This window comes from Lolium perenne, chromosome 4 (assembly GCF_019359855.2).
Source record: "Lolium perenne isolate Kyuss_39 chromosome 4, Kyuss_2.0, whole genome shotgun sequence".
Taxonomy (NCBI): Eukaryota; Viridiplantae; Streptophyta; class Magnoliopsida; order Poales; family Poaceae; genus Lolium; species Lolium perenne.
Genome location: NC_067247.2, coordinates 110,593,532 through 110,604,381, shown reverse-complemented (window position 1 = coordinate 110,604,381; position 10,850 = coordinate 110,593,532).

Below are 10,850 nucleotides of genomic sequence, written 5' to 3'. Positions count from 1 at the left end.
CCCCTCGTCGCCCCCAGAGACGTCGCCGGCCTAAGGCCAGGACGCCGGTGAAGGGGGCGGCGGGGATCTGAGCTCCTGGCCCCCCGCGCGGTTCCTGGCTGGGGGATCTCCGCGCCGGGTCGCTGTAGCCTGGGTGGGGTCGTCGGGCGTCTCCTGGGCCGAGGGCCGGGCTCTGGCGCGGCCGGAGGTGTGGGAGGCGTCTCGTGGCGGCGGCCTTCCTTCCTGGGTGGGGGCTCTGCCTCTCTGCGCTTGGCGTGGAGGCTCCGGGCGGCGAGGCGGCGGCCTCGTGTGGTGAGGCGGCGTCGACCGCGCGGCCGGCGGCGTCCGCGGGTGCGGTGGCCCGGGGATCTGGCCGTGCGGACGGCAGTTCTTCGGTGGGTGCAGGCTTTGCGCCGGCGGCTGCGGCCGTCTCGCGCCAGATCTGGAAGGTCAGTTCCCTTGGTTTTGGCTCTCTCCTCCCCGCAGGTCCCATCTTTTGGCGTCCTTGGCGCCGGAGTTGATGCTGTGCGGGAGCTGGTGGGGCGCTTTGGGGCCGGAAGAAATTCTTGGTCTTTGACCACTGCGGCGGCGACGCCTTTGGCGCCGCTCACCTTCCTGGAGGCGCTGCCGAGGTCCCAAACCCCCCACCCCCACCTCCGTTCCGGGCGAATGCTCAAAATCCTTCGGATTGGACGGCGGCGGCGCCATGGGCGTCGTACCCTCCTTGGAGGCGCCGTCTGGGGGCGGTGGTTGTAGGTGAGTGTAGCCGGGCGTGGTGGGTTCTGTGGCTTGGGTGCTGCTGCTGGAGACGCTGGTCGTCTGCGCTTGGCTCCCCTGCATCCTTTGTGAGCTGTGTCTGCCTCTAGCTTTCCCTTCGTCTCGGTTGGTCCCTGTTCGTGCTGGTGGCGGCTGTGGTGTGCTCGTCGCTGCGAGAAGGGCTTTGTGACGCATCCCTCTGTGTTGGTCTCTGGGTCGGCACAACCTCCTTGTTCAAGGGTGAGCAGCTCCTCGTCTGACGGTTCGGCGCCCTCGATCCAGGGCGAGAGGGTAGGGACCCTCTTCGGCGAGGAAGGAGGTTGGTGCTCTGCCTAAGTCACTGGAAGATGCTCACTTGGTGCTGGCTTCTATGGCGTTTGGCCGTTCCTCTGTTGCCGTCAGTTTTCGGCTAGGCTTCGAGCATGGAGGTCTTCGTCTACCTCAAGCTGGGCTTGTTTCTTATCTTTTTTGTGCTTGGGGTGTGCGTGGTGTTGTAAGCTGCTTGCAGCATCCTTGTATCATCGGCCGTATGGCTTTATTAATTTAAAGCTGGGCATTCGTGCCTTCTGTTTAAAAAAAGTGTAAAAAATGAACAATAGCTGGCAAACTCTACACGTAAGGATACCTTCTGTCTCCTTTTCCATCCATCTCTGAGTCTCCATTCCTAAATACAAATTGCAAAGTAATTAAAGATTAGTGCAGGAGATATTGTCTTACTGCATAAAACACAAAGCAATGAAATTTCCAACCATCTTTGAGTCTCCATTCCTAAACACAAATCATGGATACTGTTCATACAAAGTTATACCGCCAATATCCAATGAATGGATTCAGTCAACCGTACTGGATACACAAGGAAGTTCTCAAGTTTATCAGGATAATGTGAGTCGTTAGTAGAATACAATGGAAAAAAAAAACACTCCTATTGTTCGGCACTTATTGCAGAAAACACATTCAGTAGGTATGTTATGGTAGTTGACAGATGCTTAGCAAATAAGGTAGTCAGTTGGCGTAGACAGGCTCACACGCTCTTAATGGCTTCTTGAATTATCTCTTAGTTCCTGATTGGTTGTAAACTCTTGCACGCCCAAAATCCTCCGCAGTTTCAAAAACCTCTGAGCCACATTAGCACAGCGTTTACATCCTGCATACAAGTGAGCAGAACTTAAAGTAGCAACCAAGCTTAACTGAACAGAAAGCACTGAAGTTACAATATTGCACTTCACATATAATTCACCAAATAACCATATGTACAGGCTATACCCATTCAATGCAGTGGAGGTTTGATAACTCGAAGAGGAAATAGTGCAGAGTTATAATTTAAAACACAAAAATAATTGATGGTAAAGAAGCCCAGAAATAAATGATATTCCCAAATATTTCTCCATCATATGGAAGAATGACTATTTTTTTTAAAAAGCAAGTTAAACCTCAATTCAGTACCACATTAACTACCTTATTAACCTGAAAGATGCATCAACGTTGAAAATATCCATGCACAGCACATCATGTGGCAGAGCGCCAATGGATCACCTCCGAGTATTGAGACGGCAACTCCTCTGAGTATCGTATCGCGTTGAGCTGACCCCAGTGCAGTGAGGAAGAGGAGGACGACGAGAAGGCGGTGGATCCAGGGTGAATTTTGTCGCACGCCCGAGTAGCGTCATCTCCACTCGCGGTTGAGGAGGTGATCTGACATGCGCGCAGCTAGCTTCGCATATGGCTCAGAGCTTCTCCCTGCAGTACCGCAAAATTCACGCGGAACCTGATCCCATGAGCTATAGCTTATTTTGCGGTTCCGAAATGTCCGGCTGGACAGAGGCTGTAGAAGAGGAACAACAAGAGTGGCTTGTGCGACCAGAATGCAGCTGCCGTTCAATAACAGAGTTGAGCTAATTTATCTTGCACTTAAGCATTTTTTTTTTTGGTATTTCAGCCATGATCCTGCAAGGAGGAGCAGGATGTGCTTCCTTGATGCACTAACATGAGTCCTACATAAGTAGCTACGCTGTCTTAGTTCAGCCGTTCATAAACAGTTATTTTTTTCTTTTTTTTGAAACGGGGCAAAAGCTTTGCCTTTCATGATATAGGAGAAAAGAGTTGGTCCGTTTATGAGGAAAACTGGCGAAAAACCGTACAACACGACACCACACGCCAGCCCTGAGGCTACGCTCCACACGGGTCGACGACCAACCAGGTCGACACCACACCTCAACGCAACAGGCGGAGGCGAAAGACCGGAGCCACCACTCCAACTACCACGCCGGCCACGAGGCCGCGCCCCGCCTGGCCGAAGACGAACCCGCCTCCGCCGAAACCACCAAAACACTCCACAAGTCCCTTTGTCCGGTGGACATCCAAAGCGAGGCCCCAAGAGGCAAAGCGACGCAAGAGCGCCGCCCACGCCCGATCCCGCGAGGGATCTAGGGTTTCCCCCGGAGAGCCCGAGCGGAGAACAAGAAATACCCGCTTCGATGACGCCTTCAAGAAGTATGCGGCGCCCACAGGCGTCACCGTCGTCGGACCTGGCCGGCCGCCAAGACAGAGCTTTCGCCAAACGAAGAGTTCCAAGACCTCGCGCCCGCCAACAAGGACCAGCACAAACCACCACCCGCAACCGCTGAGTAACCTCCTGGCCAACCTGAAGCCGCCGACGCGCAGAGGGCAGCACAGCCCGAAGCCAACGGAGTACCGCCGAAGATCACCGTGGGCGCCGCCGGAACGCCACATAGAGGGGACGCCGACCAACACCGACACGGGGCTCGATGACGAACGCCGAAGCCCGCAGACAAGAATTCCCCGCACCACCCGAAGCCGCCAACGCCAACAGCGGCCGCGGCCTACAAAGCCCGACAGGCCCAGATCGGGGCCCGCCCATCGCCGCAGCCTCCCGAAGCAGCACCGCTGCCATGGCCACCAGCAGGCACCTCTGCCGCGGCCTCCTCCGCCGTGGCCACCCCAAGGCACCTCCGCCGCAGCCTCCACCACCACAGCCTCCCTCTGCAGCCCGTCGCCGTGGCCAACCGCAGATCCACCACCGCGGGCTCGAGCGCGCGCCGCGACGCCTGCGCCGCTGCACCACCGCCAAGCCCCGACACGCCTGCGCCTCAGCACCACCGCTGCTCCCCGTCCGCGCGCCGACACCTCTGCCAGCGCTCAGCCGCCGGCCCCAGCGCCCACCGCCCCGCCCCGCACCCGACGAGCTCCCTCTCGCCAGGGGACGCGGGAGAAAGAAAAACCGCCCCGCCGCCACCTTCCTCGGGTGGGGCGCGCGGCTTTGCCGGCCCACCTACGGCGGCAGCGAAGCAGGGAGAAGAGAAGGAGGGGGCTTCTAGCGGCGGCTAGGGTTTCCCCCCTGGTCGCCAGAGGAGGGCGACGCGGGGGGGTCTGTGCTGTTTCCCCCACTGAGGAACTTCGGAGGAAAAGTTTGGTAAACAGTTATTTAATATACATTATCTTAGCTCAGTCTAAGTTCAACTATGAAAAAGAAATCCTCCTGAGACCATTACTCGTGATAAAAGTTGAGATTCTAGACATTCAACAAATCAACGATGGTGCAATAGCCAACATTTTTTTATTGCTTTATCAGATTATGTTCTCCATCACGTGGGATTGATATACTCATATACAGCTGTATAAACCACTATCACGTGTATTTTGATATTTCTGGAGTGTAAGTAAGTTTGCATCTAAAATTTTAGTTCCAGCTTCTCATTTGTTCTCCTTAAAAAAGCTCAGTGATAAATGATGTTATTGTTGCCTTTGTGTTGCTACGTACGGTGCTGGGAACCAATCAGATTACAGTCCAGTTCTGATTTGTCTTTTTTTATAATGCTCTGCATTAGTTACAATACAATATAACAATACATCAGCCATTCTGTGCCGAAATAAGTTCCTAATGCGTACAATTATTTAGTTTTCTATTGGACGTTCATATCCCAAGAATCACATATTATGCTCTTCGTCTTTGTGTGATTACAACACAGTTGGGAACCTCTGTACAGTTTCAGAGTTGATCCTTCATATTTTAGTACCAATCTTCTCCTGATTAGCACTCGCGACCCCTCCCCAACCCCTCCTCTCCCGACCCCTCCCCAACCCAAACCGCCGCCGCCGCCACCGGTAGCGCCGCGGGGGCAAAGACCCACGGGGCGTGGCGGCGGCGGGGGCCTTTCCTCGCCGGCGTGGGGGACGGCGGACGGGCTCTCCCTTCCTCGACGCTCGCGGCGGCGGCCGGCGCGGATGGTGATGGGGCGGCGGCGGCTCTTGCGCTGCGGTCCCCCCTCCCCTCCCGTAGGCTTCCATCCGCAGCACACCGGCAAGGGCTGGTGGTTGGCGGCGGCCAGGCCCTCGGTCTGCGCCATGCCCTCCCCCCCTCCTCTTGTCGGTCGTGGAGGCGATCTCGGGCTTCTTCCGCGTCACGAGGGCACCCGGGGCAGCAGCCTTGGGTTCGACGGAGGAGGTGGCTCTCTTCTGCGCCGGAGAGGGTCGGCCTGCGGTTGGTGGTGGTGGATCTTTTGATCTATCACCGCGATCCGGCGGCGAGATGGAGGAGCATGGAAGCCGGCGATGGTGTCGCCGGTGGAGGGCTGGATTGGCCAGCCCGGGATGGTCGCCGACGTGGGGGTCCGACCTGTATAAAGGCGGCGGTCCTATGGCTTCTCTTGTGTGAAGAGGAGGACCTACCGGAGGCCTGGACTCGTGATCTGGCCGGAGGGTTGAGTTCCGGAAGGCTCCGCCGGCGAATGTAACAGTGCTTTGCCTGGAGTTTGCTGGATCGAAGGTATTCGGTCGTGCGCACCCATGCTTTCATTCCGATTGATTGGTTCTGGAGGGAGCGGCGCGAAGCTCTTTTTCTGTGTTGACATCAAGTGACTATGGATCCATGATGAAAGTCGGAAGAAGAGAATTTCATGAAGGCCGGAGGGGAGGACTAGCTAAGGGAGGTTCAACTCTCCGCGTTGTTGAGAGACTGGCTTGGTGTTGCAGGCTTCACAGCAGCGGTATGAAAGTGGGGGTGACAACACAGGTGAAGCGCAGAGTCCTACCTTTCAGGGTGAAAATCCAAGGTCTGGCCTTAACTGGTTGTGCCTGGCAATGGCCTTGGTGGAGGCATTGTTTTGAGAGCGGGGACTATCTTCAGGGTGAAAACCTAAGATCTTTGATCGGGCGACGATGGTGTTTGAGCACTGTTTCCTTCTTGGAGGCGTCGTTTTTTGGAGAGTCTGTAATTCAGGTGTTGTCTTGGCGGTGAATGTACTGCTGGTATTAGGCCCGAGATACTGTAGCGGGACTTTTGTTTCTTAGTTTTCTTTTCCTTTTTTTGGCTGTGTGCATCCGTAGTGCCATTAGGGTGGTGCGTTGTTACAGAGGCGTGTAATTGGTATCTTCTTGATATTAATATATTCCCTTTATCGAAAAAATTGATTTTTGTGCTCCATAAATGGACTATGTACCGTGATGGCTTTGTTGAGGTTTTTCAGTAGATTATACTTTTCAGATTTCTGATGAACATGTCTGTTCTATTATACGTTCAGAAAGTAGTTAGTACTATGTTTTCACATTTTGCATAGTGGCTTCATGTGAATGGTCAGTTTGGAATATTTCTCCCTATTGATCTATCTTTTACTTTCTATATTATGGTGAATGATTTTACGTTCATTATATTTTAAAAATAAGAGCCTAGATATTGTTTGGTGCTTGCTACCTGTGATTACCAACTTACCCTTTTATTTTTGAGAAACGATTACCAACTTACCTAGAGTGCAGATGATGGAAATTATCTTCCCAACGAGACCCATAACCGTCGTGTTTTTCTTTTCCTTTTCTTTGTATTTAAAAGACGGACAGCGCTGAGCGTCCCCGGGGGATCAAATCCCCGATCCCCGGGTCGCCATCCGTGCGATGCGATCGAAAGCAGCCGTCTGATCAGGAGATTGGGTCGCACGGAGAAAAAGAAGAAAAAAAAATGAAAAAAAACATCCACGTAGAAAAATCCCCCTCCTCCCCCAGGCCCCAACGCACGACCTTGCAGCACGCCGTCGATGTCTAGTCCGTCTTGCAGCCGCCGCCCGAACGCTGCTCGCCCCAACAGCGCCGTTGTGCAATCCCTGGCAACTAGGGTGCCATGGACCTGCAGTTGCTAGGCCCATAGTGGCTACTCGGAAGCAATCACTCGAGGATGCTACTCCCGAGTGAGGCTCCATGAGGCGTAAAACTCTCTTGGAGACACCAAGCGGGAGCGGAAGATAGGCTCGGGGAGGAACTCCCTCGCGGAGGTTCCCGAGCCACCAGCCTCTCCAAGACGGAGAGCATCCCTTGAAGGCGATAAGACCAACCAAGCGAGCATCGGATGCTGCTTACGTGGCCCCACCTACGTGTGCAGGCAGCGGGCTCCGAGGCCTAAAAGACAAGATCGACAGATGCCGCGTGCATCATGGCTGAGCTCAAAATCTTCGTCCCGATGAGGCGAGATGTCATTGCCTCTTTGGTGATTAAAGCAAGCTTGACGAGGACCAAAGCACCAAGACCCTATCCTGGCTACTTTGGTGCAAGGATGGGTGGACGGCACAAGCTGCCAGGGGAGGAGTCATCACCTACCTCAGCACCTCCCATGGACCGACACTTTAATCGACCATGGACAAGGTCTATCTGTAAAGTGCGGGGGCGCTTCCTGCCCTCGTCGGGGAATTGTGGAAACCCTTCCCGCTCAAGATATTTGAGGGAAGAGGACCAGCCCCTATAAAAGGACTAGCCTTGCTAGCGTAAAAGGGGACGATCAAGTGAGATCACAAACCCTAGACATTTGTACGGTCATCTTCTCAAATGTGACCTGCAATACATCCACCAAAGCAGGACGTAGGGGTTTTACCTCTCCGAGGGCCCTGAACCTGGGTAACTTCTGTGTTCATCTCTGCAGTGCCAACGTCGAGAGCTCGTTGGCGTGATCCTGAGTCCCCTGTGTTTGAACCTCTTGGGTTCGGTGATACCCGTGTTCCTTCACGGACACAAATCTCCAGCATTTGGCGTGCCAGGTAGGGGATTCAAGCACGCCAATGTTCTTCTCTGACACCTTCATCACCATGGTCGGACACGACGAGTTGCTCAACGGGCGCCCGCCCCTCCGCGACATTGTGCTAGGGGCTGCTCTCTTGGTGGCGCAAGAGCTCCTGCGCACCCGCCGCCTCGGCACCAGCCTCGACCAATGGATCTCCTACATCAACGGGCTCGCGCGTGCCCTGGCTGGAGTACCCGTGGCCGGCGCTAACGACGCGCCTGCTTCACCACCGGCTCTACTTCTCGGCCAGGGGCCCGAGCCTCCAGCGCCGCACCTTTGCCCGGTCTTGCCGGGCGTGTCCATCGCGCGGGCGCGCCCCGTGGTCGGAATAATCAACAGGCGCGACAGGGGGCTGGGCCGTGCGGGCGCCGCAACGGGCGCGTCCCTCGAAGGGCCATCCCGCTGGGTGTCCCTGAACTCCTAGCCACCCTACGGACCTTCTACGCCGTGCGTCAGCGCCACGGAGAGGGGCAGCGCTGAAACGTCAGGCGCTTCGGGTCGACTGCTAGGCGGATCCCCGGACTCCCCGACATCACCCTCTATAACGCCTTTATGGCGGGGCTCACCCACGTCCGGCTGCCTAATGCCTTCGACGCCTTACCCATGGGAACTATCACGACGGGAAGGCTCTTTACGTTGGCCAACGAATATGCCAGCCGGGACGAGGCGGCCACCGTCTCGCCCCGCCACATCGTCTGCCTCCTTGGCGGAGCAAGCACTCCAGGTCCTGTCGGGCACCCATGGCAGCACCCCCGAGCGGTCACCGCCGCGGTGCCGGCTGGATGCGCACCACGTCTCAAGTGGTCGCATCAGGCCATTTCTTTTTGTTTTCGGGACCATCCCCGGACCACCGATCTGGTGGGGGTCCTTCCTATGGTTTTCACCCGCATCATGTGCGGCTCCACCGTCTTCCGGAGTCTCAACGACGATGGTGCGGGCCTGAACATCCTCTCTGTCGAAGCCTTCGACAAGTTGGGCGTGCACCCGCGAACCTTTGAGAGCTACGAAGCCGTTCTCTGGGGTCACGGACGGGACCAGCATGCCCATCGGGCGGGTGCACCTCCCCGTCACGTTCGGCATCCCAGGGAGCTACCGCACCGAGCACATCGACTTCGACGTCGCCCACATCAACCTACCGTACAATGCTATCCTCGGCTACCCCGCAATGTCGCTGCTCATGGCAGCGACTCACCACGCCTACAACGTCCTCAAGATGCCAGGGGCTAGAGGTGACATCATCACCATCCACTGCAATGAGAGGGACGCCGCACTCACTCTGGAGTGCGCGTTCAAGACCGCCGCCTTCGCGCACCCTGCTGACAATGAAGGCACACAGATGCTCGGGGCTCGCAAGACGGAGAAGTGTCAGCTCCCGACTCGACCCTCCGCGAGGTCAACCCCCGGCATTTGTGGCAGCCCTTGCCGAGGAATTGCTGGTCTCACCCTAAGGGAAGAGGAAGCCTGAGTTCACGGTGGAGAGTACGGCCACGAAGAAGGTGGCTCTGGACTCCAGCGACTTAGGTCTCACCATCATCATCGGCGTGGTGGAAGTACCGCAACGCGGTTGTCTACGACAACCCATCACCTAGCACGAGTAGTCTTCTCGACTTGATTCGATCCGTAGCTCGCTCTTTGGCCACTGCCGGCGCGATTGGCTTACAAGCCTTGATCCCCGGTACCATATAGGTCTAGAGGTGTAATGGATTGAGTTGCATGGTGGGATGTTGGCTCGTCCTAAGCTTGTACAAAGTTTGTAAAAACTCTCTTTTCTATCAATGCATCGGAACGCAAAGCTTTTTGCATTTTCATGAAAAAAATGAAATAATAACAATAGAGATCATTGTCAGACGATGAGTTGTAGTACAGGAATGAATGATTGGTTTTTATGCGTCTAATTATCAGTTATCATGCCAATAGAATCAGGTTCACATCATTGATCATGATAACTAGGAAATATATGTTCAGTAAATCCTCTGTGCATATGTGGATTAGTAACACAATAAGGTTATAGCTGAGCACCCATTCATGGTAGGAAAAGGCTGACATGATGGGTCAATTTGGAAGACATGACCTTGCAAGCAAAATTATGGTCGATTAGATGATTTTCGGTCTGGAGGCTGGCAGTATAATTACAAGACAAACGTAAGTGATTTGTTTTGTCTTGCTTTGTGATATGATTTCCTTAAGTTACCCCTGAGTGACATTGTTGGATGAGGTGATGTTCAAATTGCGGCTGAAGTGGCTAATGTGGGTTTCTTGCAATGACATGGAGGATGTACTACAAAAAATGATCATTAAAGGGTCACTTTATCAGTTGGTGATGCCACCTTCGGGGCAGCAGCAGCTGGCCACGATTCTGTCGGGGCAGCAGCAGCCTGTTGGGGAGTCTGCGGAGGCGCAGCCTGCCTCGGCGGTCCCGCCTCCACGCGCTGGTCCTGCGTGCAGCGACGAGCGGAGGGAGGCGCAGCTCGCCTCAGCGGCGCCGCTTCCACGAGCCGGCCCATGGCGCGGCAAGGACAGGAGGGATGCGCAGGTGGCCCCGGTGCACCAGCCTCCTCAGGAGGAGTAGGCAGGGCTGGGGAGGAGTCCTAGCCGGCCATCCTCCACGCCCCCTCTGCCTAGGGGGGCAGCGTCGTCATGGGCGGGATTGGTGCAGGGGGCTACACCGCCATCCACCCTTGCATCGACACCGTCTTCACCAGCTTCGGTGCCACTGTCTTCACCACCCTCGGCGCCGGTCTCGGTACCGTCTTCACCACGCTCGAGCCCTCCTCCGCCGGCCTCCACCGTGCAGCAGCTTCGTCCTACTAGTCCCCCACCAGTCGCTCAGCCGACGGTGAGGAGGAGTGGGAGGTATGCTCTGGCGGAGGATGGTGCGGGGGCTACAGATGAGGACGTTATGCAGAGAGCCATGCGGCGTAAGGCGGAGAAGAACCTCGACACAGCAGGTACTAAACAATCAGCCAAGTCGTTTACATCTTTTTCTGATGCTCGTATTTCTTCAAATCTGAGTAGTGTAGGTGTCTCGTTGGGTAATCAGTCTGATGAGATTTTGGTT